This window comes from Electrona antarctica (genome assembly GCF_951216825.1).
Source record: "Electrona antarctica genome assembly, chromosome: 5".
In the NCBI taxonomy this organism is placed as follows: domain Eukaryota; kingdom Metazoa; phylum Chordata; class Actinopteri; order Myctophiformes; family Myctophidae; genus Electrona; species Electrona antarctica.
Window position 1 is genome coordinate 50,833,545 of NC_136810.1, and position 27,608 is coordinate 50,861,152.

The 27,608-nt window shown below is 43.9% G+C and overlaps 1 protein-coding gene across 2 annotated transcripts in view; it reads right to left on the reverse strand.

Moving 5' to 3' along the window:
- Positions 1–27,608, reverse strand: part of necab2 (N-terminal EF-hand calcium binding protein 2) — a 191,936-nt gene that overhangs the window by 128,987 nt on the left and 35,341 nt on the right. The gene's annotated exons all lie outside the window — the stretch shown is intronic.

Here is a 27,608-nt window from a genome sequence, read left to right on the forward strand (position 1 = left end):
AGTTGCACCACTCAGTTCACACGGGTGTGATCTTTTTTTGTTTGTGCGTAGTGATATGGACACAAAAAACATAGTTACGTGTGATAGTTAGAGGGGTAGAGGGGTAGTTAATAAAACATCTACTGATGCACAAACTGGGTCACTGGGTGTTTCGGGGTCTTGCAAAACAGACACCCTCCTCCAGGCGACCCGACCGAGGCCTATGTCCAAGTGGCATGATGATACTGTCTCTTGGGGATTTTAGGGTGGCTGGTGAGATGTTAGCAGCAGGTGCTCAGTGCTGCTGGTGACGCTAGGAGGCTCCAGGCACTGTGGGTTGCCTCCGGGCCTGGCTCCTCCTTCGTCTGACCAGAAGTGATTTTTTTGTGCCGTTGTGTCGTTGTTGCCGCTGAACAAAACAGTATAATAAATGTATAATAAATTGTATTTTTTAACGCAGGTTTTGAATAATTGATGAAATTGCACTTTTGCTTTAGCTATTGAAAAATAGCAGATCTACAAGCTCATAGTGCGCCACCGAGTGGCGCGCTACGAGCTTGTAGGTCTGCTATTTTTTTTAAATCGAAGAACGACTGACAGAAACATAGCTTTTTCAGAAAACTGTGGGTTTAACATGGTAGCAGTTTCTACTGAGTGAGGGCCCAATTAAAACTGCACAGCTGCACATGAGTTTTTTCTGTTAATGTGATGGCTACACATCCATGACTAACTGGCGTAAACAATAGCTCGTATTGTCGTCGGGAAGGGTGACGTTGCCCAATTAGATCGATGCCGAGTTTAAACGGGAGGCATTTTCAATAAATATCAAATTCATCCTCGCCGATTCATCCAGCTGACACCGAGCTGTCAGCTGCAAGATCCAAGTAAAGTTCTGAGTCTGCTTGGGGCCCCCGAACCACTGGCGTAGCGTTCCGGGCCCCTACAGTGGTCCGGGGCCCCTACAGTAGGCAGCCTAACAGCATGGTCGGCTGACCAGCTGCTCTTTACTCAGACTGTGCTCGGAACCTCATGTGTCACTAGAGCCTTTGCCGTGGCTGGTGCCATGCAGTCCCACACTGTGGAATGACCGAATACGAGACTGCTCGCCCCTTTACCAACTCGCCCCGGGCGTACAGCCGGCGGAACAGCGCGGCCTGGTATTCCTAAAGTAATCTAAGTAAATTATGCTTAAACGGTTAAACCTAACCTTATTCCTAACCTCAACCCCAGTAAAACTATGCCTAACCCTAAACTTATTTCTAACCTTATTCTCAGTAAAACAAAATAAAGAATACAAGAACCGCCGCACCGAGCTGTCGGCGTGAGGTCGGCGGAAAAAAGCTGGGGCGAGTTGGAATTGGGGCGACCTGACCTGTTACCGAATGACCTGCCTCTTCCCATTCGCTCTGCCCTGGCTGTTTTTAAATAAAAAATAAAAGACCCACTTTTTCTCCCTGGCGTTTAATGTTGTTTGACTATTATATATATATATATGTACCATGTACTGTATGTTGGTTTTGGCTTCCTTCAAATTTTTTTCTCTACTTTTTTCCATTTATGATTTCTTCTGCTCAGTTTGCTCTTTAACGTAATGTATTGTTTGTACATGTTCTTGTTCAGCACTTGGTTTGCCCTCGGTCAATGTGAACGCGCAATATGAATAACCTTTGATTTGATATCAATTGGCATAAAAAGGTAGACCGTTCGAAACCTATTACTACTACATAGCTCAGCATAATGACTCCTTCCTAGTGCGTTTTCAGCAAAACATATACGGTAAAACGGTATTAAAATTAAGCTTTGGGTTCTGTTACTTTCTACTTATTTGCCAGGATTCCCGTCTGAAAGTCATATCTTTATAAGAACCGTCTTGGTGAGGGCTTTAAACCAGTCAATACAGTTTCAGAACGGCCATAAATGGACCCATATGAACCTGGTCTGAATACTGAAGTGGGCTGTTTCAATAGGCGTTTACTGCAATATGAAACCACAGGCGCTTTGTCATGCGGAGTCATGTCTCCTTTAATGTCAACTGTTATGCTTATGAATATAAATCGGGGTCCCAGATATAAACTAGAAAAAGTGCCCTTCTGGGCACAGGTCTCCACCAGGAGGATAGGACTGTGTGAGATGTTTGGCAAAATGTTTAGGAGTAATATAAACACGTTTGCCTTTGATGGCAATTGGATGATTTGAGGCATTTTGTTTCAAAAATGTGTTTTGCAAAAATCAACCTGTTGGTGGCGCTATAACAGGCCAATGTGAAAAGGGTGAGATATATTCCTCAGCCTAGTAAGAAAATGTGTGAAAGATTTCACGTAAATTGCATGCTGCGTTCATGATTTGAGGCTTTTGTTCAAAACGGGGCAATCTTGCAAACTGTGAAAGCCAATTATAGACAATTAGGATGGAATATGAAATGTCGGACAGATCCGACTTGAGCACATGACCATAGAGATACTGTGTAACGATTTGTGAGATTTTTGGACAGAATCTGGAGGAGTAATATCCAAAAATGTGTTTTACAAAAGTCGGCCTCCTGGTGGCGCTATAAAAGGCAGATGCGGAAAATGCGGGGCAGAGGTTCATCGTTGGCATCCAGGGAGTGTGTGTGCAAAGTTTGGCATCGACCGGGTTAACGGTGCCGGAGATTAGCTGGTAACGGACGGACGGACGGAAGGACGGACGGACGGACGGACACACACACACACACACAGACGGAGTGCAAAACATAACACACACACACACGGACGGAGTGCAAAACATACTCTCTCCCCATGCCTTCGGCCTGGTGGAGACAAAAATGCCGTTAAATGGGGATCCGTATAGCCTAATGCATGTCACACTGGTGGTCTTTGAAATTAAAATGGTTGAGAATCACTGCTAGAGCCGTAAAAATCTTCTCTTATGGGGGTGCTGGCATATCTCTTCAAATGGGTGTCTGCGGGCTAATATGAAAAAGTTTGGGAACCACTGCTATGAATTGTGCACTCGAGGACACAAACATCTCTTTGTGTGGCACACTTGCCCCTCTCTGTGTAAAACCACCTCCACCCTGCAGTGTCTGATCTGATCAGTGGCATGATGTCATTGCTGCTGCTCTCGTCTGTTCTGCAGTAGAGCCACTGGCTATACTGCAGAACAGACGAGAGCAGCAGCAGCAATGATTAGCCAGCATGGCTCGTCTTGCTGCTCTCACTTAAAGTGTTGATTTTGACGACTAAAACTATGGCATGAAAAAAAAAATTGTTTCACTGTCAAAAATGAAATAAAAACTAAATAAAAACTAAGCTGTGATGACGAAAAACCAAGACTAAATATATTGACAATTTCGTCAACAAATAAAAACTGGACTAAAATGTTAGGGACGGACTAGTGGAGAAGAGATCCAGTAGAACTTGGTTGTGCTTGGGTGTTGCGCTTTGAAAATAGCAGATCTACAAGCTCGCAACGCGTCATGCTGTGGCGCATTGTGAGCTTGTAGATCGGCTATTTTCAGCATGCAACAAAGTATAAAATCTGCCATTATGACGCCATCAAGGCCGGCCAAAACGCATTTTAGTCGACAAAAAAGATGAAAATATAACTAAAACTAGCCTAAATGAAGTTGTATTCAAAAGACTGAGACCAAAATTTGCTATCAAAATGAACACCGCTCTGTTCCATATGCGCCTGGAAAGGCAGGTAGATCCCACTACATAGCCATGCCACCGCACATACAAATACTGATGTAATATTGCAATAATTACTATTTTACGAGGCAATAAAAAAAAGACCAAAACTAGTAATACTTGGACCAAAGTGGTCCTGACTGAATTACAGTAAATTAAACATCTTTCATTAATTGATTTGAAACTAGACCATATTGCCATCTGGTGTGTAGAAGAAATGGAGGCACAGTCAGGTGTGACCATAATAGTTATGTCAATTCATCAAAAAAATTCAAAAAGTTGTGGGATGATTTTAAATCACACCCGTGTGAATTGAGCGGTGCAGGCTGCTCAACAACACCGCTGGCTGCAGTTATAGGCCCTCATTTATCAACGCAGCATACCCAAGTATGGGTTTAGTTTAGGCTGCTCAACAGTGCCACTTTAGGTCACTCAGTAGTATTGCAGTTGACAAAGACAGACAGACATGCATACAATGTATGTACAAAAGAATTGGGGTATTTTGTTTTAATTTAGCTGTAATTTAATGTAATTCTGCCCCCCGAAAGAGAAAGGCAGACTAGTCGCTGAATGAATGCAGCCACTAGTAGCCATAAAATATTTCACAATGTGCTCTATAAAATCACAGTAAGAGAGATGAGCAATAAAGAAAGCGTAAAGCCACTAATAGTGCACTAATGCAGTTGCCAGTTTTACAGCAAACAGACAGACAGACAGACAGACAGACAGACAGACAGACAGACAGACAGACAGACAGACAGACAGACAGACAGACAGACAGACAGACACTATAGTCGCACATGCACAGCGACATTGGCAGGCTTTAGGGCTTTCCAGAGCGACCCCACAACACAGTGTCACTGTGTAGACAGCAGAGCATGCAGAAACTCTCAATGTTTTAACCATAATACTAAATATACAATAACTAAAACATAAATCTCACTTGAATTGGATTGCAATACTTTACAATTTCAAATCATTATTATTATTTATATATATATATTTTGTTTTTGAGCGGGGCCCCACCCTAGCCCAACGATAAGTCCGGCCCTGATACGGGCATACACATGCGGCCAATCATTGGAGCTGTTATAGGCAACGCTCAAAAAGACTGGCCTTTCAACTGGTTTGAATTTCTCAGCCTTGTTACGGCTGATAAGACTCACATATAAACCCACCCACAGTGAATAACTATGCTGACATAGTGATGGCCTAAATGCTACAATGGGAGCAGCCTGGGAAGGTGGAGGGAGGGAGTTTGTTCTCCGACAAGCCGTCATTCATTTGTGGTAGTGGCGAGCTATGCTGGGCATGAAAGAGCAAGAGACCCATTTAGGCCTGACCTCAAAATAAAATAAAAATATTCTAAATCCTCCAGTTTTCAAAAATAGCAGACCTACAAGCTCGTAGCTATGAGCTTGTAGATCTGCTATTTTTCAATAGCTAAATTATAACAATGTTTAAAACACCAAAAGGGGTTCCCGCCCAAAATGGGTTAAATAGACAGTGTAGATTGAACCATGAGGATCGTGGCCGTATGCGTGTATGATCGGCTTGATTTCCGTGCCTGCCCGAACGACACCCCATGAGTTTGATGCATTGGTAAAACACCTATTCGAAGACTACGAGCCTGCATGGATGTACCACTTTTGAGTGACCTGACTGGTACTGACTGGTACTGTCACAGTCACAGTCACAGTCACAGAGTCATGCTGAACTACAGTCATGCTGAACTTGATTCCTTCAAAACCGCTCTCAAAGGGCACCTACGGATGGCTGCAATTCGAAACTGGCCCCCTATAAAATCTGAATCCCCCTACCCCTTTTTACCTCCTTTTATGATGATTTCGTGTTTTTGGCTATATAGAACTTTATATTTGTACGTCTCTAAATGTTTTGATGAATTGAAAATGGTGGACCCTGTTGTAAACAAGTGTAATGCTTTATGGTGTCGTCCCACAGTTAACAGGTTTTGTATGGAGTTGCGCATGAAATGTACTGTAGTTCTGCAAAACTGCTAATAAATACTTCAATCAATCAATCAATCAATCAACTGGAGTGACCAGTGGGGTTTGAGTAGGTCACGTGAGTTTAGGTTAGGGCCTGAATCCAATGCTTCCTCTTTTGCCTGGTCAGTCCTCGGATCTCACTGTGCAGAGCTGAAGATATAAAATAGTAATCCCCCCCCCCCCCCCCCCCCCCCACACACACACCACACCCTCACAGTTGTCCTTGAGTGTGACTGACTGTATACATGAGTAGGTTTGGACAACTGCAGTGCTCTGAGAAACCAGGAAGAAGTGTTTGGTTTGAAGAATCATATGCATATTTATATACATGTGCTGGCAGTTTGTATCCTTTTATTTTGTCTATATTAATGCTACTTCTTTTACCATACCATTTCCACCATAGTCTTTTGCATTTCACTTTAATTCAGGACAACCTACATACTGTCTGTTCGTTACCACCAATACTGAGTGATTAAGTCTGTACTGCACAGCCTTCTCAACACGCACGAGCAAACAAAACCTCTTTCAGAGGCTTCGTACACACATAAAGAACAACTGTGCTGTGCTCTGCCTGTGTTTCATGCTTTTCCAATGGAAGTCACGTGGTTTGACCAATCAAACACTTGTGTTTGATTGCCCCCCCCCCTCCCCCCATCACACACAACTGTTTGGTCAAAACCACGTGACAATTTCGTCAACAAATAAAAAACTGCACAAAAAAAAAAAAAAAGATTTTTCAAAAATAGCAGACCTACAAGCTCGTAGCGCGCCACTCGGTGGCCCCCGAGGGGTCGCGACCCACGGGTTGAGAACCCCTGGCCTAAATAAACAAAACAACGACCAAACATTTGCTCGATTAGTGTTTGATACGTGTGAATGAGGCCTCACTCTCTACAGTTTGTTCAAATTCCATTCTATGCTCCTCGTTTAGGATCGCTACAGCGGTGGCTGTCAATCTCACGCCTCACACTCAAAAAGCAATAGCAGACACAAAGCATTGTGGTGGCCTAAATAAACAAAAAAACGACCAAACATTTGCTTGATTAGTGTTTGATACGTGTGAATGAGGCCTGCAGCCCTGCACTCTCTACAGTTTGTTCCAATTCCATTCTATACTTGTTACAGCGGTGGCTGTCAATCTCACGCCTCACACACTCAAAAAGCAATAGCAGACACAAAGCATTGTGTTTTGGGCATTGTGATTCGGCATGCGGCCTCTCCGTTGGCGCAAGCATTAATTTTGTTCAGCAGAGACGACAGCTTTCAATGGCACTCCTTGTTTTATACTGAGCCAATTCCACTCTCCCTCTAGAGCCACTACTGTAGTCGCTTACAGTTACCCTGCCCACCCCGTTCCAGTGCAGTCCATAATGAAAGCAGAAGCAGTGGTATTTAATTCAGCTTTGACCCAGTTTGCTGCATGCTAGAAGCTATGTAGTCCTGTGACTATAAGAATAATGTCTGTAGCAACACAAATATCATTCCCATATAGGTAGTGCGGACCGGATACCCCTGCGCATACTCCCTTAACGGGTACACTGTTGGGCACACTGTTTTAATGACATCATGGGGCAAAGCAAAGCAAAGCAAAGTTACTATATTTACCCAGGGTATCTGGGCTAAGCTCAAGAACTTGTTTCCAGCCAGGCCCTGCTCATAGAACATTTCATGGTAGTGGTTCAATGCCTTGCTCAAGGGCACTTCAGCGGTGGTAATTTTAACGTGTCGGACCGCTGATTCGAACTGGCGACCTTCCGGTATCAAGACCGCTCCGCAATCCGTTCGGCCACCGCTGCCGCTGGCACAGTTGCATGTGCAGTATAGCCTAGTGTCCTTTATGCGTCTATGTCACAAACTACCTCCGCACACAAGCCTGTGAGTCGAGCTCATTTCATTGGTCAAAAAAAACGTTTCACTCGTTCGTGTTGCGGGCCCCAACCAGCCCAAACTTGCGATACCACATTTGGCCACTTGGAAATCAGTGCTTCAATATTCTCCCCCTGTCCTGGGGGCTTGGTGCATCGTGCTGACTTTGAAATGCCTCCAATTAATGCACGTATCTCATTAGGGACACAGACACATTCAAGCTGAAGAGGTCTCCCACATGACCATATCCACATTGTAGGCTCCATTTAGCCATTTTCTTATTCATTATTTTTCCCTCCATGACTCAGAAGTCAGTTTGCCAAAAGCCTATAAGTTAACAATGCTTCTCCCATCTCCTGCTGCTGAAAGATATACACTTACAATAACCAGTGAGTGGAGGTGGGTGGCTTTAAGTGTTCACTCAAGTTCAGAATTTCGGAATGGTGGTGTTTTTTAGCACCACTATTCAGAAAAATACATTTCGGAATGGCAAGGTTTCGGAATGGTGGGTTTTCAGAATGGTGGGTTTTCAGAATGGTGGGTTTTCAGAATGGTGGGGTTTCAGAATGGTGGGTTTTCAGAATGGTGGGTTTTCAGAATGGTGGGTTTTCAGAATGGTGGGGTTTCGCAATGGAGGCCTGTCCCCCCAGTGGGTAAATGTGACTCATGCATACTCAGTGAACCCTAGTCTAATCCAGGGGTTCGCAAACTTTTTTATACCATGGCAGCCATATTATGAGGGACATTTTTTGGTAGACTGCTGCTGCTGTGTTTGCCCAAAATAAAACAAGTTCAGAAGAAACTACTCAAGAGAGTGTGGATATTCCTTTCTCTGTATATCTTATTCAAGAATCTGCACCCAGCTATTGTAAGAGTCTACTCCTTATTAAGACTCCCCCCTGAGTTGAGGTTTTTGATCCGTTGGGAGAGTTGTCCTACTTTCTTTGGTGACCCCACCAACAGCACACACCTCCCCCTGCACGTACACCGAGTGACGCGCTACGAGCTTGTAGGTCTGCTATTTTTGAAAAATCGAAGAACGACTGACATAGAAACGTAGCTTTTCAGGAAAACTGTGAGGATGTAGAAGACATTTTTAGAATCTGATCTCAGGTCAAAATGGGTTAAAAAAAACCCTCTCTCCCCTCAAAAACCTTTGGCTAATAGGGAGAGAAACAAATCCATGTTCGTCTTACTAACACCCAGGGAGGCCATGTGTCCCGAAGCCGACAGGAAGCCGACAGGATACTACGGGGGTTAGAAGGCTCGCTCTCTCTCTCTCTCTGTGTGTGTGTGTGTGTGTGTGTGTGTGTGTGTGTGTGTGTGTGTGTGTGTGTGTGTGTGTGTGTGTGTGTGTGTGTGTGTGTGTGTGTGTGTGTGTGTGTGTGTGTGTGTGGGGGGGGGGGGGGGGGGGGGGGGGGCAGGCTAATGGGAACAATTAGATTTTCCGTCTACCTGCTGAGAAACACATGGAGTGAAAAGGACACAGCACACTTTTACTTGGAAAAAGTTGTCTTGCTTTTTCTGTCATGTTGTCATTTCTCATCTCTCTTTGTGTGTGTCTCTCTCTCTCTCTCTCTATGCTCGTTGTCGCTCATTCGCTTTCCTCTCCGTTTAGCATTATTTTGGGGCACTGCATGCTGGGTCGTCATGGCAACAAGAGGGGTATTGACCCAGCTTTCAGGATGTCGCAATCGTTCCAGTCTCCCCACGCACGCACGCACGCACGCACGCACGCACGCACGCACGCACGCACGCACGCACGCACGCACGCACGCACGCACGCACGCACGCACGCACCTATTGATTCCTTCACTCCTTTTGTCCATTTCACCTCTGCACTCAGTAACCAATACACATGCATCAGTAACGTGCACATGACAGATACACATTTCAATTTGTCTATTTTTTTAAAGAAATTGATTAGAATAGATTTTTCACTTTTTTTAAATTTTGTCAAAACATCAGTAATTGGTGGGCTACTCCAAAATAACTCTCCAAAATTGGTAACAGCATCATGTTAAACTTTTACTCCACTACAATAATTTGACAAATGATAAGTAGCTTGCGGAGTTAGTTCAGTCAGATATACTCGAGCGGATTCATGCTGTGCTCAAGGGCGCATGCATACATATACTCGAGGGGTTAATATGCTGCATTACTATGTGGGTGTATTCAGTGTTTGCAAGACCCACATGTCATTCGCTGATGTGGCAGTCAGCTGACCAATTGGGCGGGGTATTTAAGCTCACCTAGACCAAGGACTGTCTAAGAAGGACGAGACGCGAAGACAACATGGCGTCGTACGGGCGACGCCATGTTGCTCCATGGAAGGAAAGAAACATGCGCAATGGGCTATATGCAGCCAACACTTCCGTGTTCAGCTTCCTTGGTCTCAACTGCGCATGTTTCTTTCCTTCCATGGAGCAACATGGCGTCGCCCGTACGGTCTTCGCGTCCCGTCCTCTTTAGACAGTCCTTGACCTAGACTGCATGCTCTTCCTGCCTTCCTTCTGCATATGGTTCCTGGTTGTTATGTGATGTTTGCTCCCACCGCCACCGGGGGGCTCTGTTATTGATGTTCCCCATGGGGGGTTGTTATTGTATATCCATCTCCCTGCTCTTAATCTTAATGATGGTGTTAAATTGTGCCGAGCAGGGAGAAAAATTTAGCAGAGCAACGCCAAGATAAAATATTATATGCACACTTGTATTCTCATTCTATAATAAATATTGGTTAAATCTACTCGTGAGTTATCCGACTGAACTTTTAGTTACTAGTAACTTTGTAGATTTGGATTATTATTATTCTCACCTATATGGTCATGAAGTGTGGGTCATGACCGAAAGAATAAGGTTGCCGATACAAGTGGCCGAAATTAGTTTTCTCCAGAGGATGGCTGGCATCTCCCTGTGTGTGTGTGTAGAGAATGAGATAGGGTGAGAAGTTCAGTCACGCGAGAGAGACTCGCAGTCACTGCTTCTTCGCTTGGAAAGGAGTCAGCTTAGGTGATTCGGGCATCTGGTTAGGAGTGTCTCCCTAGGGAGGTCCTCGATGCACGTCCCACTGGGAGGAGACCCTGGGGCAGACCAAGGATCAGATGAAGGGATTTGTATCTCCAAACGTCCTTGGAACGCCTCGGGATCTCCCAGGAGGAAGTTACTAATGTTGCTCTGGAGAGGGAAGTCTGGAGTAGAGGGTATAGCACGGGTTAACCCGGAACCGAACACCAAAGGTCCGAACCGAGAACCAAACCGGGCGCAAAATATTGACTTCCCCTTCGGGGAACGGGTCGGTTCCATTTCAAAGCTGCGGATCTCGGTCAGGGCATGTGAAATGCATAACACCCGAAAGGACCCGCGAGCCGTCTGGAGCTCTCTGGTGGAACTACATCAACCACTTCAGCCCAGCAATTTGAAAATAGCCGATCTACAAGCTCACAATACTGTGAGCAGTATTTCTACTTTTACTTAAGTAAAACATTTGAATACTTTGTTCCACCACTGGGGTCACAGCGGTACAACAAGGCCTGCCGGACGGACGGCATTCACGCTTGCATCATCATCATAATCACCATCATCACAGACAGCTGTTTGCTAAATGTGCTGACCGATTGAACGTTCTGTATACTTTCACTGCTGGAGGTTGCCGACTTATGCCCAGAGATTTGTTTTAACTGCATACGTTTCCTTAATAATTCATAGCAGAGGCCTGGGCCATGGCTCAGTGGTCCAGGCACCTTGGCTGGTAATCCAGTCTGGCAGTGTGCCGCGGGTTCGACTCCCGATCCCGACGGCCTTTACTGCATGTCTTCCCCCCCCCCCCATCTCTCTCCCCATTTCCTGTCAGCCTACTGTCTGTCCCTAAAATATATAAAATAAAGGCGAAAGCCACAAAAAAACATAAAAATAAATAATAATTCATAGCAGAGCTTTCGGCCGTGACATAAGCATTATGAGTAACTGAGTAACCATGAGTAATTATACAGGGTTATGAGCCTTTTTTTATTGATTTAAGTATATATGTTTGTAATTATCCCATTCTGGGCGGGAAACCCTTTTGGTGTTTTAACTAAGCATTTTGTTATACTTAAACAAAAATAGCAGATCTACAAGCTCATAGCGCGCCACCGAGTGGCGCGCTACGAGCTTGTAGATCTGCTATTTTTTTTAAATCATGAAAATGCAGCACAAATCTTTGTATATATATTCTTTCAGAAGACTTTTATTTCAACGTCAGGCCTAAATGGGTTATACAGGGTTATGAGACGTTTTTTATTGATTTTTTATTGATAGTATATATGTTTGTAATTATAGACATGGGAGGTGTCCATAAAATGTCATAATTAGTGCTATCATCATCATCATCACCTACTCCTTGGTGACAGAGGTTACCTCGGGGTAAGTAGGAGTGTCTGCATGAGGACATTAGTGGCGTGGTGGAGGAGCATTAGTCTCTCTTATCTGCACTATTCTCTGCCACAGTGGGGGAATGGGGTGACACGTAATTATCATCAATCTCCCGGAACAATGTAATGTTATTTATTAGAAATGTGTGAATAGGTGTGTGTGTGTGTGTGTGTGTGTGTGTGTGTGTGTGTGTGTGTGTGTGTGTGTGTGTGTGTGTGTGTGTGTGTGTGTGTGTGTGTGTGTGTGTGTGTGTGTGTGTATAGAGGTGAAATGCATGCGTCTGTGTGCAACTATTATGATGAGACAGACACAAAAATTGAAAAAACTGTCCACGATATTCTTTTATGCAGCTTAATGGAATAGAATAGAATGTCAGGTTTCTTAATGGGATCATAGTTGTTCAACGTCATTCATTTTGTCACATGGAACCCCATGCAGTTTTGCAGTTTTTGGTCTTTTGGTGTTTTAAGCATTATGTTACACTTTAGCCATTGAAAAATAGCAGATCTGCAAGCTCGTAGCGCGGCACTCGGTGCAGCGCTACGAGCCTGTAGATCTGCTATGTTTTGAAATATCGTGAAAATGTGGTGGATATATTTGAATATATATTCTTTCAGAGCGAACGTTTTTGGTCGACGGCCAATTACATATAGTTTTTGTGGGTCCTTGACATTGAAAATGTTTGAGAACCACTGACAGAGAAACCAACCAGAACACTGTCAGGATTTAGAAGGCATTTTGTAGAATCGACCTCAGGTCTAAATGGGTTAAACTGCCTGCCAGTGAGGCTGTGCATGACCTTTTTGAGTGCATGGAACAGGAGTTCAGATGGCATGTTTTCTGCCTTGCAATTCTGCCTTACAAAATGTCACGCGAAACATGCAGAAATAAATAGTGGCATATAAAGTACTTGAAAGCAATCGTGAAAGCAAAATGTCCGTGAGTGCAGTTCATCCATCACATGCCATCTCCATCAATTTGGAGCTGTATTCCCGCGTTTTGAGAGGATGTTGTCCAATTACAATGGAAGAACAATGGATTCTCCATCTGCAGCCATTAGCTTGTGTGTTTTAGTTTTGAGTGGATTCCATCTTTTCCATCTCCATCCACTTGAAGGTTTTACGCAGTACGTTCCATTCGTCCTAATAGGGCTGAAAGATGGTCTAACTCTCAAGTCTCAACTAATGGTTTAGGCGGCTTGTGCTCTCATTAGCCAGGTGCTCAAACATAACCAAAATGCAAAAACCTCTCATTCACGAACAAGTAAATACTTGCTGGTCTGCCTCCAATTCTATCCTCACTAAGAGCTAGCTTCCATGCCAGGCAGCCGTGCACAGAACATACTGAAATGTCTACTTCCTATTGTCTTAATTAATATCAAATCAAAGCTTGTGCACTATAAAGGACTGGCACAGACAATATGATATTGACGGAACAAATGATCCATCTTGCTGTACTCTGCTTGTCTAGTGTAATACCCTGTTTTGTGTTGTCTTGTAACCGTTTGATTTGTGTTTTGTTGTTCTTTTTTTTTCTTTTTTCTTTTTTTTTTCTGTTATTACCTTGTATGGACTGTATACGTGTGTATCTCAAGGGGTATTCCAAATAAAGAATTTCAATATATATATCATATCAAACATCAAAATGCATGAATGCAGTATGAAGCAGGCCCCAATAAGATGGACGTAATATGTCCATTGTTCGGACCTATTAGCACATGTATTGTGTCTTGTCTCCCTGCCTAATCTAGTTGAATGCCCCTGCTCTGCTGTAGTTCTTGTAAAAACGTCAGTTCCAAAGTTCTAAAAGTCAAGTAGCGTAAATTAACGAAGATAAAAAATACCAGGAGGCCACATCGGTGGCAAAACTGCAGATGCTGATATGATGTTTTTAAAAAATCCCCAATGGCCGATATACTGTAGCGGTGAGACCAACATCAGTCGGGCTACAGTTGGGTGCCACCGATATTGTCCCTTATCATTTGACCCATTTAGGCCTGACCTCAAAATTTAAAAAAAATCTTCTAAATCCTCCAGTTTTCTGAAATAAATATTTTCACGATTTTTCAAAAATAGCAGACCTACAAGCTCGTAGACCTATGAGCTTGTAGATCTGCTATTTTTCAATAGCTAAATTATAACATAATGTTTAAAACACCAAAAGGGGTTCCCGCCCAAAATGGGTTAACTGTGCTTTTGCGCAGATCACGCAAACCTCAGCAAAAAGAAAAGGACAATATCGATGGCCTCCAACTGTACATTTCAAGTTGTACATTTCAAGTTGTACTTGAAATGTACTGTAATTCTGCAAACTGTTAATAAATCAATCAATCAATCAAACCTCATTATACTCCAAGTATACAATCTGAAAGAAACACTGAATGAAATAAGGAAATTTTTAACTCAGCAACCTAAACCTCTGTTACAGTCCAGCAGAAGCACAGATATGTTGGATCTCTAGACTTGAAAATGTAAATGCTCAAGGTATGTGTGTGTCCATGTGATTGACTATATAGGACTGGCATCCACTCTACTCGGCGCAAGGAATCAACACAATCCAAACATAACGAACAACAATAATCCACATAATCGTTTGATTTAACCCATTTTGGGCGGGAAGGGAACCCCTTTTGGTGTTAGCATTATGTTATGCTTTAGCTATTGAAAAATAGCAGATCTACAAGCTCATAGCGCGCCACCGAGTGGCGCGCTACGAGCTTGTAGGTCTGCTATTTTTGAAAAATCGAAGAACGACTGACAGAAAACTGTCAGGATGTGGAAGACATTTTTAGAATCTGATCTCAGGTCAGAATGGGTTAAGCGCAATGTGCCCCATTCAGCAGATCAATCACCTTATGGACTCTAGGTTGTCAGATACATACATCAAACAGGAATCCAATGATCTTTGGATGAGCTTTAGATTACCACATTTTAGGGGCCAAGCCCGAAGGCGCGGAGGCCCCCATTGTTTTTCTACCCTAACCCTAACCCAAAACCGGGAGGTGAAATCTTCCATTATTATTGCCAGCGTAAACCTGATCTCTCTTTAGAAGCGTTCATATTCCTAACCGAGATGCATGATGAAGTCAGAAATTAGGGCAGAACATCACGGATATGATCAACCTGCACGGAGGCAGCGTAGATTCAGAGAAAATAAGGACGTTTGTCGGGCCCTAAACCAGGAAGTAAATGGCTGCGCACCAAGGGGCCAGTGAGGCTCTTCAACGTTGAAGCACTGGGCCCTAGTGGTAGGAGGAGGGACTACAGGCGGACCCGTGGATTCATGACCGGGAAACCCCGTGCAGCTGGGCTTTAACATTGAGCGCTCGGTTGCACTTCCGCATTGGACCACCAAAATGTGGTGGTCCAATGCGGAAGTAGACGTTTTGAGACGGTCCTTCCGGGTGCTTCAAAACGCCACTGAGCAACTTCCACTGACATGAATAGCGGAGGGGGCGGAGCTTCGCGCCAGATCAGTCTCTATCCTTCTTTATACTCTATGCTGAGCAAGGCGTGGCCTACCGTAGCAGCGGCCCACTGTCAAAAAATGGATTTTTAGCTATCCTGTTTTATATTGATAGAAAAAGGCCGTAAGACGTCCCCACGCGTTCCAGGCAACCCCGCAGTTTAACTTGATAGGACGTGTGTGGACGTCCTAGGCATCATAAGTGTGGTTCTTCGATTTTTCAAAAATAGCAGACCTACAAGCTCGTAGCGCGCCACTCGGTGGCGCGCTATGAGCTTGTAGATCTGCTATTTTTCAATAGCTAAAGCATAACATAATGCTAACACCAAAAGGGGTTCCCGCCCAAAATGGGTTAAAGGGACACCCTTTTTCAATCGGATGGTTTCACACAAGACATATTCATCTACGCAACAAAAGTGGTGGTAAACCAAATGGTTGGAATCCTTTCAGCACAGAGAGCGCCATGACAGTGCCAATTAAATGTTATGGCCTGCATTGTTGATTCCATGTTGTTTTAAGCATTAAAGTGCACTTCTTCTTGTCAGAGCCTGTTGTCACTTTGAGGTAAAAGTGTGCACTTTCTCTCTCATCTGGCAATGACACATTGTCAGGTGAAAATAAGTGCACTGGGGGTAGAGATAGAAATCCAAAGACCGAGACTATAAACGGAAGGAGTTTGAAAGAGAAAGTGTACGTATGTTTAAACATACATGCGTCCTGGGGAAAATGAAAATGAAACTAGATTAAGTGCCCCTCGGGGCACAGGTCTCCACCAGGGCAGGTCAGGTTGTGGCCTCCTGGTGGCGCTATAATAGGCCAATGTGAAAAGGGTGCCATTTCTTCTTACGCCTTGGATGGAAATTGGATGATTTGAGACATTTTGTTTCAAAAAGGTGTTTTGCAAAAATCCCCCTGTTGGTAGCGCTATAACAGGCCAATGTGAAAAGGGCGGGATATATTCCTCAGCTCGGAGATTAGCTGTACACAGACGGACGGACGGACACACACGGACGGACGGACGGACAGACACACACACGGACGGAGTGCAAAACATACTCTCTCCCCATGCCTTCGGCCTGGTGGAGACCATAATTGCAAAGCATGAAGATACACGGTCATTAATTGCTCCCCCACTCTCTCTCTCTCTCTTGCTCTGAACACTCACAACTCCTCCTTTTATATCTCTTTCCACCCACCACCTCCATTCTTCTGTTCCTTTTCCTCGACTCCCACCCCTCCCCACCATCTCACACTCTCTCCATCATCCTGCATCTCACCTCCAGTATATCAACCCCCACCCTTTTCTCCATCACACAACCCCCCATCCCCACCAGATCCTGCACCACGGTCCACGACTAATCAAATACTGTCCCTTTCATTTGCACGGAGGGTAAAAGCTGTTTCAATTATATGTTCTCATTCTCTGCGCCATCTCTGCTCTATCTCTCTCTTTCTGTGTGTTCTCTCTGTCTGAAAGTACCATTCCTTCTCATAACCCTTTCTTCACAAACTCTCTCGCTCCTGCATTTCTCTAAGAGATGGAAGATTACAAGTGGGAGAGAGAGAGAGAGGGAGAGAGAGAGAGAAGGGGTAGAACTGGAAGTGTTCAATGGGCCACACACGCACGCACGCACACACGCACCTAACTCTGTATTAGACAATCAAATCCTTTGGAATAGCATAGACAGTGGTGACGGAATGTTCCAGCAGAGGTTTGGGTGGTTGTTCGGGGAGATAGAAGATGGCATTTGGAATGGATTGTGGATAATGATATACGGTCTGATACAGCAACGCTGAGAGTCGACTGTCATACGGTGTCATACAGTATAACAGGAGAACTCTTTGTGCCATAAATAGCAGCTCACTGGCACGGCCTGCGCTCGTTCTATAGAATAATCTCGCTATTGACAGTTGGGAGAATCACTTTAATCATTCCACACCTGACTTCACTTCAGTCGTTGCAGCTTCGCCATCATTTTATACAGTTTACTAAGTCTACAATGGTGTAGCGTGCCACAAATGGCAGATATTTTATCTCTGACACGGTGTGAGCTTGTAGATCTGTCATTTACGGCACCTGACTCTGTCATGCAATGGAGTACAAATCAAGCAGTACTGTACAATTTAGGCATTTAGCAGACGCTATTAATCCAGTTGCGGGGGGTGAGTTGTAAGGTTGGATGAGACTTTGAAGATATGGGGGTGCCATATCTTTAGCAGCAAGGGAGCGGGAGCAAGGCGGGAGCGGAGAAGGGGGAGTCTTAATTGGAGAGGCTTAAGTGCACATGCCGGTAGGCCAGTAAGAGGCTCCCTCTCTCTCTCCCCCTCTCTCCTGTGCCTTGCAGTAGAGCATATATGGGCCACATTGCTATTTTTGAAACATTGTATAATGACATGACCAACGTAGGGTGGCTGTCTGTGGGTTTTGTTTGTTTGTTTGATTGTTTTAAAGCACACTTTGGTAGAGGTTTGGGTCGCGCAGTTACCTTGTCATGTTGGAGCTAGTCCATTTGGCGAGATATCTTCTGAAGGAAGCAATGTCTGCGGTTTATTCTTAAGTGAGCCAATGCAACAGACGCTGTAGCAGATGCCAGCTGCGAGGTGAACAGTACATCAGCTGTTGCGTGTCCACAGTAGAGGAAACAGCTGTGATATCCTGCCAGAATATGAGCAGTACACCCTGACCGTACAGTATGGAATGGAAGAGATCTGAGGCGAATAATACTGTTTCAGCAAGAAGGTGGTTTTATCAGGTGGCGCTGTGTAATAATTATCAAGGTGAGTATAGTGGCTCAGGAGGTAGAGCGGCTGCCTTGGAATCAGAGGGTTCCAGCCAGGCTCGATTCCCGGATCCTCCTGGCAAAAGTGCCTTTGAGCAAGACACTGAACCCCGCCCATAGGCCATTGTGCACACGGGGGGATATATATATAAATCACACCCATGTGAATTGAGGGGCGCTCTCATCATCGTACAGCATCATGATGTAACATGATGTGTATTTGCTCAGACACTATTACGTAATATTGTCCATTCATTGTCAATGGGAACTTTGTGTAGGACAAAAATGGACACTAAGCCGATTTGCTCATACACATATGACGTAAATTGTCCATTCATTGTCAATGGGAATTTAATGTTTGTGTAAGACGAAAATCTACACTAATAGCTGAATATAGCAGGGGCTAGCGCCCCTCAAAAATAGAAAAAACTAGAAAAAGTGCCCCTCGGGGCACAGGTCTCCACCAGGATATGATTGTTTGTAACGGTATATTCATAATGCTTAGTAATGTTATTAAGATGAATGCATCTTGTGTTTTCAATAAATGGCTGGCATACATTACATGACATGACAGATCTGGTGTGATTACACATGACTATAAAGATCACTTGTGTGATATTTTCATAATGAAATGCCCCACCTTCCTAATTGTAATAAATAGATCTTTATAGCAGCACTATGTTTGTATGTTTGCACTCCTGCAAACTTTGGAAGCCAATCTTAGCCAATCAGGATGGAGTCTGAGAAATCTGAAAGACACGTTTCGTTGAATGGCTCTAGAGAGACTGTGTACCAATTTGCGTGATGTTTGGACAAAATCTGTAGGTGTACTGTCCAAAAACTTGTTTTGCACAAAGCGGCCTCCTGGTGGCGCTATAACAGGCCGTTCTGGAAATTCGGGTTAACGGTGCCGGAGATTAGCTGTTCACGGACGGACGGACACACACACACACACACACACACACACACACACGGACGGACGGAGTGCAAAACATACTCTCTCCCCATGCCTTCAGCCTGGTGTAGACAATAATTATGGTAATACTGTATGACTGTACTGTACTGTACCGTACCGTACCGTACCGTACCGTACCGTACCGTACCGTACCGCAACAGTGACACTTGGTGCTGAACAAACGTTATTTTCGTGCTCGGACAGACCCAGTGACCCAGCCAGGGACAGACCCAAGGACCCAGGGACACACATTGCTGTCTATAGGAGTGGTTTGCACCACTCAAAAAACCTAATAAGGCTACAGCCTACAGGACTGGGCCTTAATTCTGGCAGTGTGCACAAGACATTTGGCGTCTCTGTCCTTTTGAGCATTGAGCCCCCAAGATCTTTCAGCTTCAATTTCCACAGATGCCGCACTGTCAAATCTATTTCTGGCAGTTATTCGGCCTAGAGGAGAACGGTTTGTTATCTGTTGCAATACAAAGTATTTCAGGCTGCATAACTTTGTTCAATTTTGCAAACCGTTGAATCTCAGGGCCAGCTAACTCGGCTTGGAGATTGCCAGCAATATGAAGACACACATGGCATGTGAAAATAAGACTGCTATTAACATTCGTCAAAATGCAGCCTATTCAATTTCCTCTACCAATCATTCTTAATCGCTTCAACCCTGGTGTCCTAATTTTGGACGAACATTTTTAAACATTTTTAAATTAAAAAAATAAATAATAATTAGATCTGTAAGTTCACAACGCCTTGCACCGTGATTTGTGATGTATTGCTGCTATTTTTTTAAATGTATAATGTTTTGGTTAAAGTAAATATTTATTTTTTAATGGGCCCCAGTCTGTCACGGGCCCCAAAGCAACCAAAGCAAGGGAGGGGTGACGATTATATAAAAGTTGGTTCGTGGAGTGGAGGTTATTGGAGTCCATTGGAGTCCATCTGTCCAGCTTATTCGGGATGGTAGCTGTTGGGAGTGTAGGTTGGATCCCGTTATTTTTGAGTGGTGCAACCACTCCTATAGACAGCTATGTGTGTGGCTGTGTCGCTGGTTCTGTCCCTGTGTCCCTGGCTGTGTAAAAGCATGAAAATAGCGTTATAGCGTTTGTTCACCACCAAGTGTCACTGTTGCACAGCCTAACACAGACACAGTCAGACACACACAGGCCAGTGAGGAGGGCTTTTACAGTACAGTACAGTACAGTACAGTACAGTACAGTACAGTACAGTACCACTCACTTCAGACAGGTGTGATTTTTCTGTTTCGTTTGAATAGCAGAAACAGCAGAAAGCTTTAATTGTGACATGTTATGCAAGATCTGTGATGTGCTATCTATCTAGTATCTACACACACAATTACGTTTTCCCAATTATTATGCCTATGTGAGATTTGTTTTTGTACTGCCATATCGCTACTAAAACCCAGAAAGGTTATGTGGTGACAATAGACAATAAAACTAGAAAAAGTGCCCTTCTGGGCACAGGTCTCCACCAGGAGGATAGGACTGTGTGAGATGTTTAGGAGTAATATAAACATGTTTGCCTTTGATGGCAATTGGATGATTTGAGGCATTTTGTTCCAAAAATGTGTTTAGCAAAAATCAACCTGTTGGTGGCGCTATAACAGGCCAATGTGAAAAGGGTGGGATATATTCCTCAGCCCAGTAAGAAAATGTGTGAAAGATTTCACGTAAATTGCATGCTGCGTTCATGATTTGAGGCTTTTGTTCAAAACGGGGCAATCTTGCAAACTGTGAAAGCCAATTATAGCCAATTATGATGGAATATGAAATATCGGACAGATCCGACTTGAGCACATGACCATAGAGATACTGTGTAACGATTTGTGAGATTTTTGGACAGAATCTGGAGGAGTAATATCAAAAAATGTGTTTTACAAAAGTCGGCCTCCTGGTGGCGCTATAAAAGGCAGATGCGGAAAATGCAGGTCAAAGGTTTGTCCTTGGCCTCTAGGGAGTGTGCATGCAACGTTTCACGCAGATCGGTGCAGTTTTAGGTAAAACATGTGAAAAGCTGCCTCATGGTGGCGCTATAACAGGCCGTTCTGGAAAATGCGGGGCAGAGGTTCATCGTTGGCATCCAGGGAGTGTGTGTGCAAAGTTTGGCATCGACCGGGTTAACGGTGCCGGAGATTAGCTGTACACAGACGGACGGAAGGACACACACACGGACGGACGGACACACACACGGACGGAGTGCAAAACATACTCTCTCCCCATGCCTTCGGCCTGGTGGAGACAAAAAACGGCTGACCACCATGGGTGGCAATTCCCCCCCCCCTAAAATCGCCTATGACCGCGCCCTAACCTCCGCCATCGGTGTGTGAATGGGTGAAGTTCATTGTAGTGTGTGTGTGTGTGTATGTGTATGTGTGTGCAGTCAATTTACCATAGTGTGTGTTACTACAAATCAGATCATCAAATTTGGGAATTCACAAACGAAAAAGAGAAATGTAAAAAGAAAAAAGCGGTATTGTTTTGGACACCTTGAATTTTTTTTAACCACACCCACTTAAGCCCTATAGAATTTACTTCATTGTGCGGTAAATCATTTAGCTAAAATAGCTGATCTACATTAACATTTTGGGAAAATTGTACTCTTGTACTGCAGGTCTAATGTACCAATCCTGACGAGTAATGTCTTAAGTTATGAGCTCATAAAAGGTATATGTGCTGTACTCATAACTCAGCTGTACAATAATTCCGCATACAGAAAGTCTACAGTGTGGAAACATTTTAGAACTGGCAATGCAGAAAGGAGCACAATAACCTAAGCTAAAAAATATGCTACTATATGGAAATAGGGATAACATATCAAAGGATCCGTTTTTACTTTGAGACTGGGGCTGGGCGCTCATTAGTTTAGTGTGTTCTTTTCTGGAAACAGGCCTTCAGAAGGAGCTTTCATGCATATGACGCGCGCACACACACACACACACGTCACACACACACGCACACACAAACAATGTTAATTATGAGCCATCTAAATGTCATCCGTTAAAGGTCCCTGGTGCTACCAGGCTTGTAACTGAACACTTAAAAAAAAAAACATGCACGTGCACACGCACGCACGCACACACACACACACACACACACACACACACACACACACACACACACACACACACACACACACACACACACACACACACACACACACACACACACACACACACACACACACACACACACACACACACACATACACACACACACACATACACACACACACACACACACACACACACACCGTCGAACAGAAACCTTGTATCTCCATATTTCAACTTTCTAGGTTTTTTTCGTCAGAATGTCCTACTTCGTCCTACTGTATAAGCAAAAGTAGTGAAAATAGCTGCTCTACAAGCTCGTCTATGCATGCGATTGCGACACGTTGCGCGCTTGTAGATCATCTTTCTTTTTTTAACCATTTCGGAAAAGTTTCGTACAATTTCCCCAAAAAAAGAAAAAAGAAAATTGGGACACATGAGGTTTTCCAGCCAACAGCGACGTTGATTATGTAACACTACTGTACTGTATGTGTGTATGAGAAACTCACACAGCCTTTACCACCTGAGTGACGGGCAGCTCCATGAGCCATGCTCATTAGTGGAGAAGCAGCCAGGCATTAGCAGCCGCTGCCAGATCATCATCCCCCAGGATGGAGGCTCATAGAAGAACAAACAGACAGAGCGGCGGCTCTGCATCTATTTATCTGGCCTGTCAATCAAGGCATTTTCGCCGGTAGGGTCACCATGGTTACTGTAGCCTGCACGCACGCACTCCTCCGCAGTGCTGGGAAGTAACTAAGTACATTTACTTGAAAGGACAACTTTAGTTTTTTTCAAACCAAGGTTCATGTTTTAGGTTGTTATTAGAGAAAGTAAAAGATGAGTGTTTTTTTCTTTTTCATTTGCTGCTTTCTTTCGTTTTAGCGATTTTAGCTATTTCTTTTGACAGGGAAGCGGGGGCATTCAAACATGGGGCTAAATAATATAATTTTGAGGTATTTGTATTTTACTTGACTATTGCCAATAGCTTTACTTCTACTACACTACATCTCAGAAGCAAATATTGTACTTTTACTCCACTACAATTATTTGAAAACTTGAGTTACTAGTTACTTTGTAGATTTTGATTATTAGCCTATTACAAAACATTCACATCCAACCACATTTCAGCCATTTGAAAATAGCCGATCTCCAAGCTTACAATGCATTGCAGTGCGACACATTGTGTGCTTGTAGATCTGCTATTTTCAAAAGATTTTTATACATTTGAAAACATGAAATGGGACATTCTGCATAACGAATACCTTCTACTTTTGGTACTATAAGTACATTTCGATGCCAATACTTTTGTACTTTTACTCAAGTACATTTTGAATTCCAGACTTTTAGTTGTAACAAAGTAGTTCTACACTGCAGTACTGAGACTTTTACTTAAGCAAGTTGGGTAAGTTAAAAGTTTGAGTACTTTTTTTTCCACCTCCGCTACTTGACACAGAGCTTTCTGACTTTGTCACGCGCCGAAGGAGAAAGCACTTCCCCCTGTTAGGAAACGCTGCAAACTATCTGGAACGAGGCCTTCGTGCTGCGATGGCAGGTGGTTGTTCCTTCCACTTTGTTGACTGGGGCTTGACTAATTGCTTTCTCTGTCAAAAATCTACATCCTCCGGTTGGAGCCGGTACAGTAATTAGTCTTCACATGCATGGGCCGGACGGACGTTTTCTTTTTTTCTTCTCCTTTCTTGTTTTCACGCCAACTTGACGGGACAGACAGGCGCTGCCAAGTAATGAGCAAACACTAGTTGACTGGTGACATTAAACATGTCGCCGCCGCTGTCGGGTGGAAACCGTGTATGTGCAAAACCATTCCTTTTTTTGTAATTATCCTTCACACATTAACCCATTTAGGCCTGACCTCAAAATTTAAAAAAAAATCTTCTAAATCCTCCAGTTTTCTGAAATAAATATTTTCACGTTTTTTCAAAAATAGCAGACCTACAAGCTCATAGCGCGCCACACGAGCGATATAAAGTAGGGCATAGATTTTCAACATACAAAGTACGGAGATATGAGGTTTCTGGAGCATCGATGCGTTTATTCCTGATGGGGACAATATTTGCACATTAACCACATGAACCCAAATAGAAGATCTACAAACTCGCAACAATGGATAGCAACGGATTGTGAGCTTGTCGATCGGCAATTTTCAGCAAAGAGATTAGAGAGGGTTAGTGGGGGGAAAAAGGAGGGAGCCTGCTATAGTACAAACCCCCAGGCAGGCATTTTGATTGATTGATAACTTTATCAGACAATTAAATGCAAACAGTGCAGGGGTACAGTCAAGCACAAATGGTCCAAAAGGATAGCACCGAAGAAAGACCTTATATGGTCTCGTTTCCCATACATTCATTCAAATTGACACTAAGGGTTAATTGCCCACCTGCCCCTGGCAGATAAATAAAACATTCGGGCAGGGGGAGTTTGCCTTCAGGTTGCCCCGACCTGTGCTCGTTTGAGAGGGGACGCAACCGTCTAGAGATCTGTCTAAACACCTGAACGTGGCCAGTCTTCTGGTCTGTGGAATGTAATATAAGAGCACTGTTTTATCTACTGTGCTGTATTCACTAAATATATAATATAAAACAAAGTGTGAACCCATAGTCATATTCATACAATAGTAGGTATTTGGCATACAAATTGAGGTGTGACATATTTTATCGCACAGTCCCAGAAAGGAAAAAAAAGGGGGGAAAGAGTGTTAAATTGAACTGTAATTACAATCTGTATCTATCATATTGTAATGGATATTTTACTTTTCAGGCAAGTGGGCGTCTTGCCCACTTGCCTGCAAAGTAGAACATGACATGTACTTGCCCTACGAGCAATTGCCTCTAAGACCTTAGTGTCCACCCCTGCCCAGGGAGGGACTCCGGTCAATTTAGTATACAGTACGTGCCGTAGAGCCTCCAGTCCAGATTAGAAGCGAGCCGAGTGGAGTGGGAGGAGGAAATGCCGCTCCGGCACGCTCAAGGAGGCTCTCATGTTGGCTCTCCGGCTCCGCTTCATGCTGATAACTGACACAAATAATTTATAAACCAGACTTTACAATTAGCATTGAATTATAGAATGGAATTAGAATGGCATGCAATCAGTTCAGAATTAATTAATTATTTATTTATTGACATTATGGCTCAAAATGAGATGAAAAATACTGTAGGCATGATCGGCACGTAATAAATCATTAACCCTTTGTGTTTTAAACATTTTGTTATAATTTAGCTATTGAAAAATAGCAGATCTACAAGCTCATAGCGCGCCACCGAGTGGCGCGCTATGAGCTTGTAGGTCTGCTATTTTTGAAAAATCGTGAAAATATTTATTTCAGAAAACTGGAGGATTTAGAAGAATTATTTTAAATTCTGAGGTCAGGCCTAAATCATTAATCCAACCTAACCCGCTAATGAAAACACTGATCGCATCGTTAGTAGGCCTCGTTGGGCCTCCGCAGAGCCGGCGGCCTCGATTAGTTTCACTTCCACCGAATCAACAAGACCGCCCCTTCTTCGCTCATGTTGCGAAATTCGGCTGGCACCTGCTAAAGCATCTACCGCCCTCTGGCGTCCAAGGAGTTAAGAGATCCAGGACGTGCGTTGTGCACTCATTGTTACAGTGTTGAAAATGTAACCGTGCCAGGGCAATGGCTCAGTGGTCCAGGCACCTTGGCTGGTAATCCAGTCTGGCAGTGTGCCGCGGGTTCGACTCCCGATCCCGACGGCCTTTACTGCATGTCTTCCCCCCATATCTCTCCCCATTTCCTGTCAGCCTACTGTCTGTCCCTCCATAAAAAAAAAGAAAAAAAAAAGGCGAAAGCCACAAAAAAGAAAATGTCACCGCGACCGGGCATGCTCAAACATGCGGTGATGAGCGGCCCCGGCCGGAGTGGCTTGGAGCACGCAGGCGTTCCCATCAGCTCCGAGTTCCGCTCCAACCTTTTCATAAACTCACTCCCCCGCTACTTTCAAAGATCTCTCCGTTCCTGTGCCGCCTACTCACACAGAGTACAGATCGTACACTTCAGCTGCTGTCACTTTTCTATCGACGGTATCTACTGTAACAGATATGATTATGCTGCTGACACATGTGAGATGATAGCCAAATATTCTTTGAAAGAACTGAAGATGTTAACAGCCGAGTGTCTCATCTACAGTATATAGGCTGCATGTCTCCATCCCTTAACCAACAAAATATCGTCTGAAATCCTGATCGTTTTCTGAAAAACTCATCAGTGGTGCTCAAACCCCCCCCAGAATTATCTGTATTATCCGTATTTTGTTCCAGGGAATCACCCCCAGAAGCAAATATTTGCGTTAAAAACGTTTGTTGTGAAAGAATACACAGCTCATACTGAGTGCCTCGCTATGAGCTTGTAGATCTGCAAACAGCTCAAGTTTAAAATAAAAAAGGTTAATCCCTTATTCCCTATGGCTCCTCATCTAGTGCTAGTCGTACTATTTTCTGTTATTTTATAGTAAGTTTGTGACAATTTTCTCATGTTGCGGCAACGTCGAGGAGTCCCAAGGATTTTATTGTCCTTATATTTGTAATCTATAATTATTTGTAATATTTTGTAATATTTGTAATCTATAATAGGATGCAACGTAAAAAAAAAAGTTAATCTTGAATCATTCACCGAAAACCGTAAAGTCAACTTTTCTCTCCGTCCCCCTCTTGCGCTCTTTTGCGCGCAACCCCCCCCCCCCCCCCCCACACACACACAAACACCTGGGGGAGTGTTATCACACACACAGGTCTGATCTCATCACGGTTTAGATTCTCAAGAAGGTCATTATGGGCATGTACGCGAAGAGTGTGTGTGTGTGCGTGCGTGCGTGCGTGCGTGCGTGTGTGCGCGCGTGCGTGCGCGTTGATCAAGAGGGAGCTGGATGTGTGTTTGTGTGTACAATGATTTGAGCTGAAAGGTCAGATCAGTGAATCAATGATTGCACTGGAGGAGAGACTATGGACTGATTACAGGGTTGAAGCACATTGGGTTAGTCATTTAATTTCCTCAACCTTTAGTTTGATCCTTTTATCTCTTCAGACATCCTGCCACACTAATCAAGGCTGCTCCGCCCCCGTCAATACGTGTGCCTTTGTTCGTCTTCTCCTACCAAACCTCACCGTTTGCACACATCTCACCGTGCACAACAACACCTACAGCATGCATGTCCAGACATAACGCACTATGATTCACCCATGCAACCGTCATAACTACTGTACAGTTTGCATTTGCATGAAATATCATGTTATTGCGCAACATTTCACGGTGATGCAAATTACATCACATTTTAGGCCACACCCCGGTCCACTGCGCGTGCACACACAAACACACGCCCCACGTTCGGAACGGGTGAGAAATGACAGAGTTACCGTGTGTACTGTACT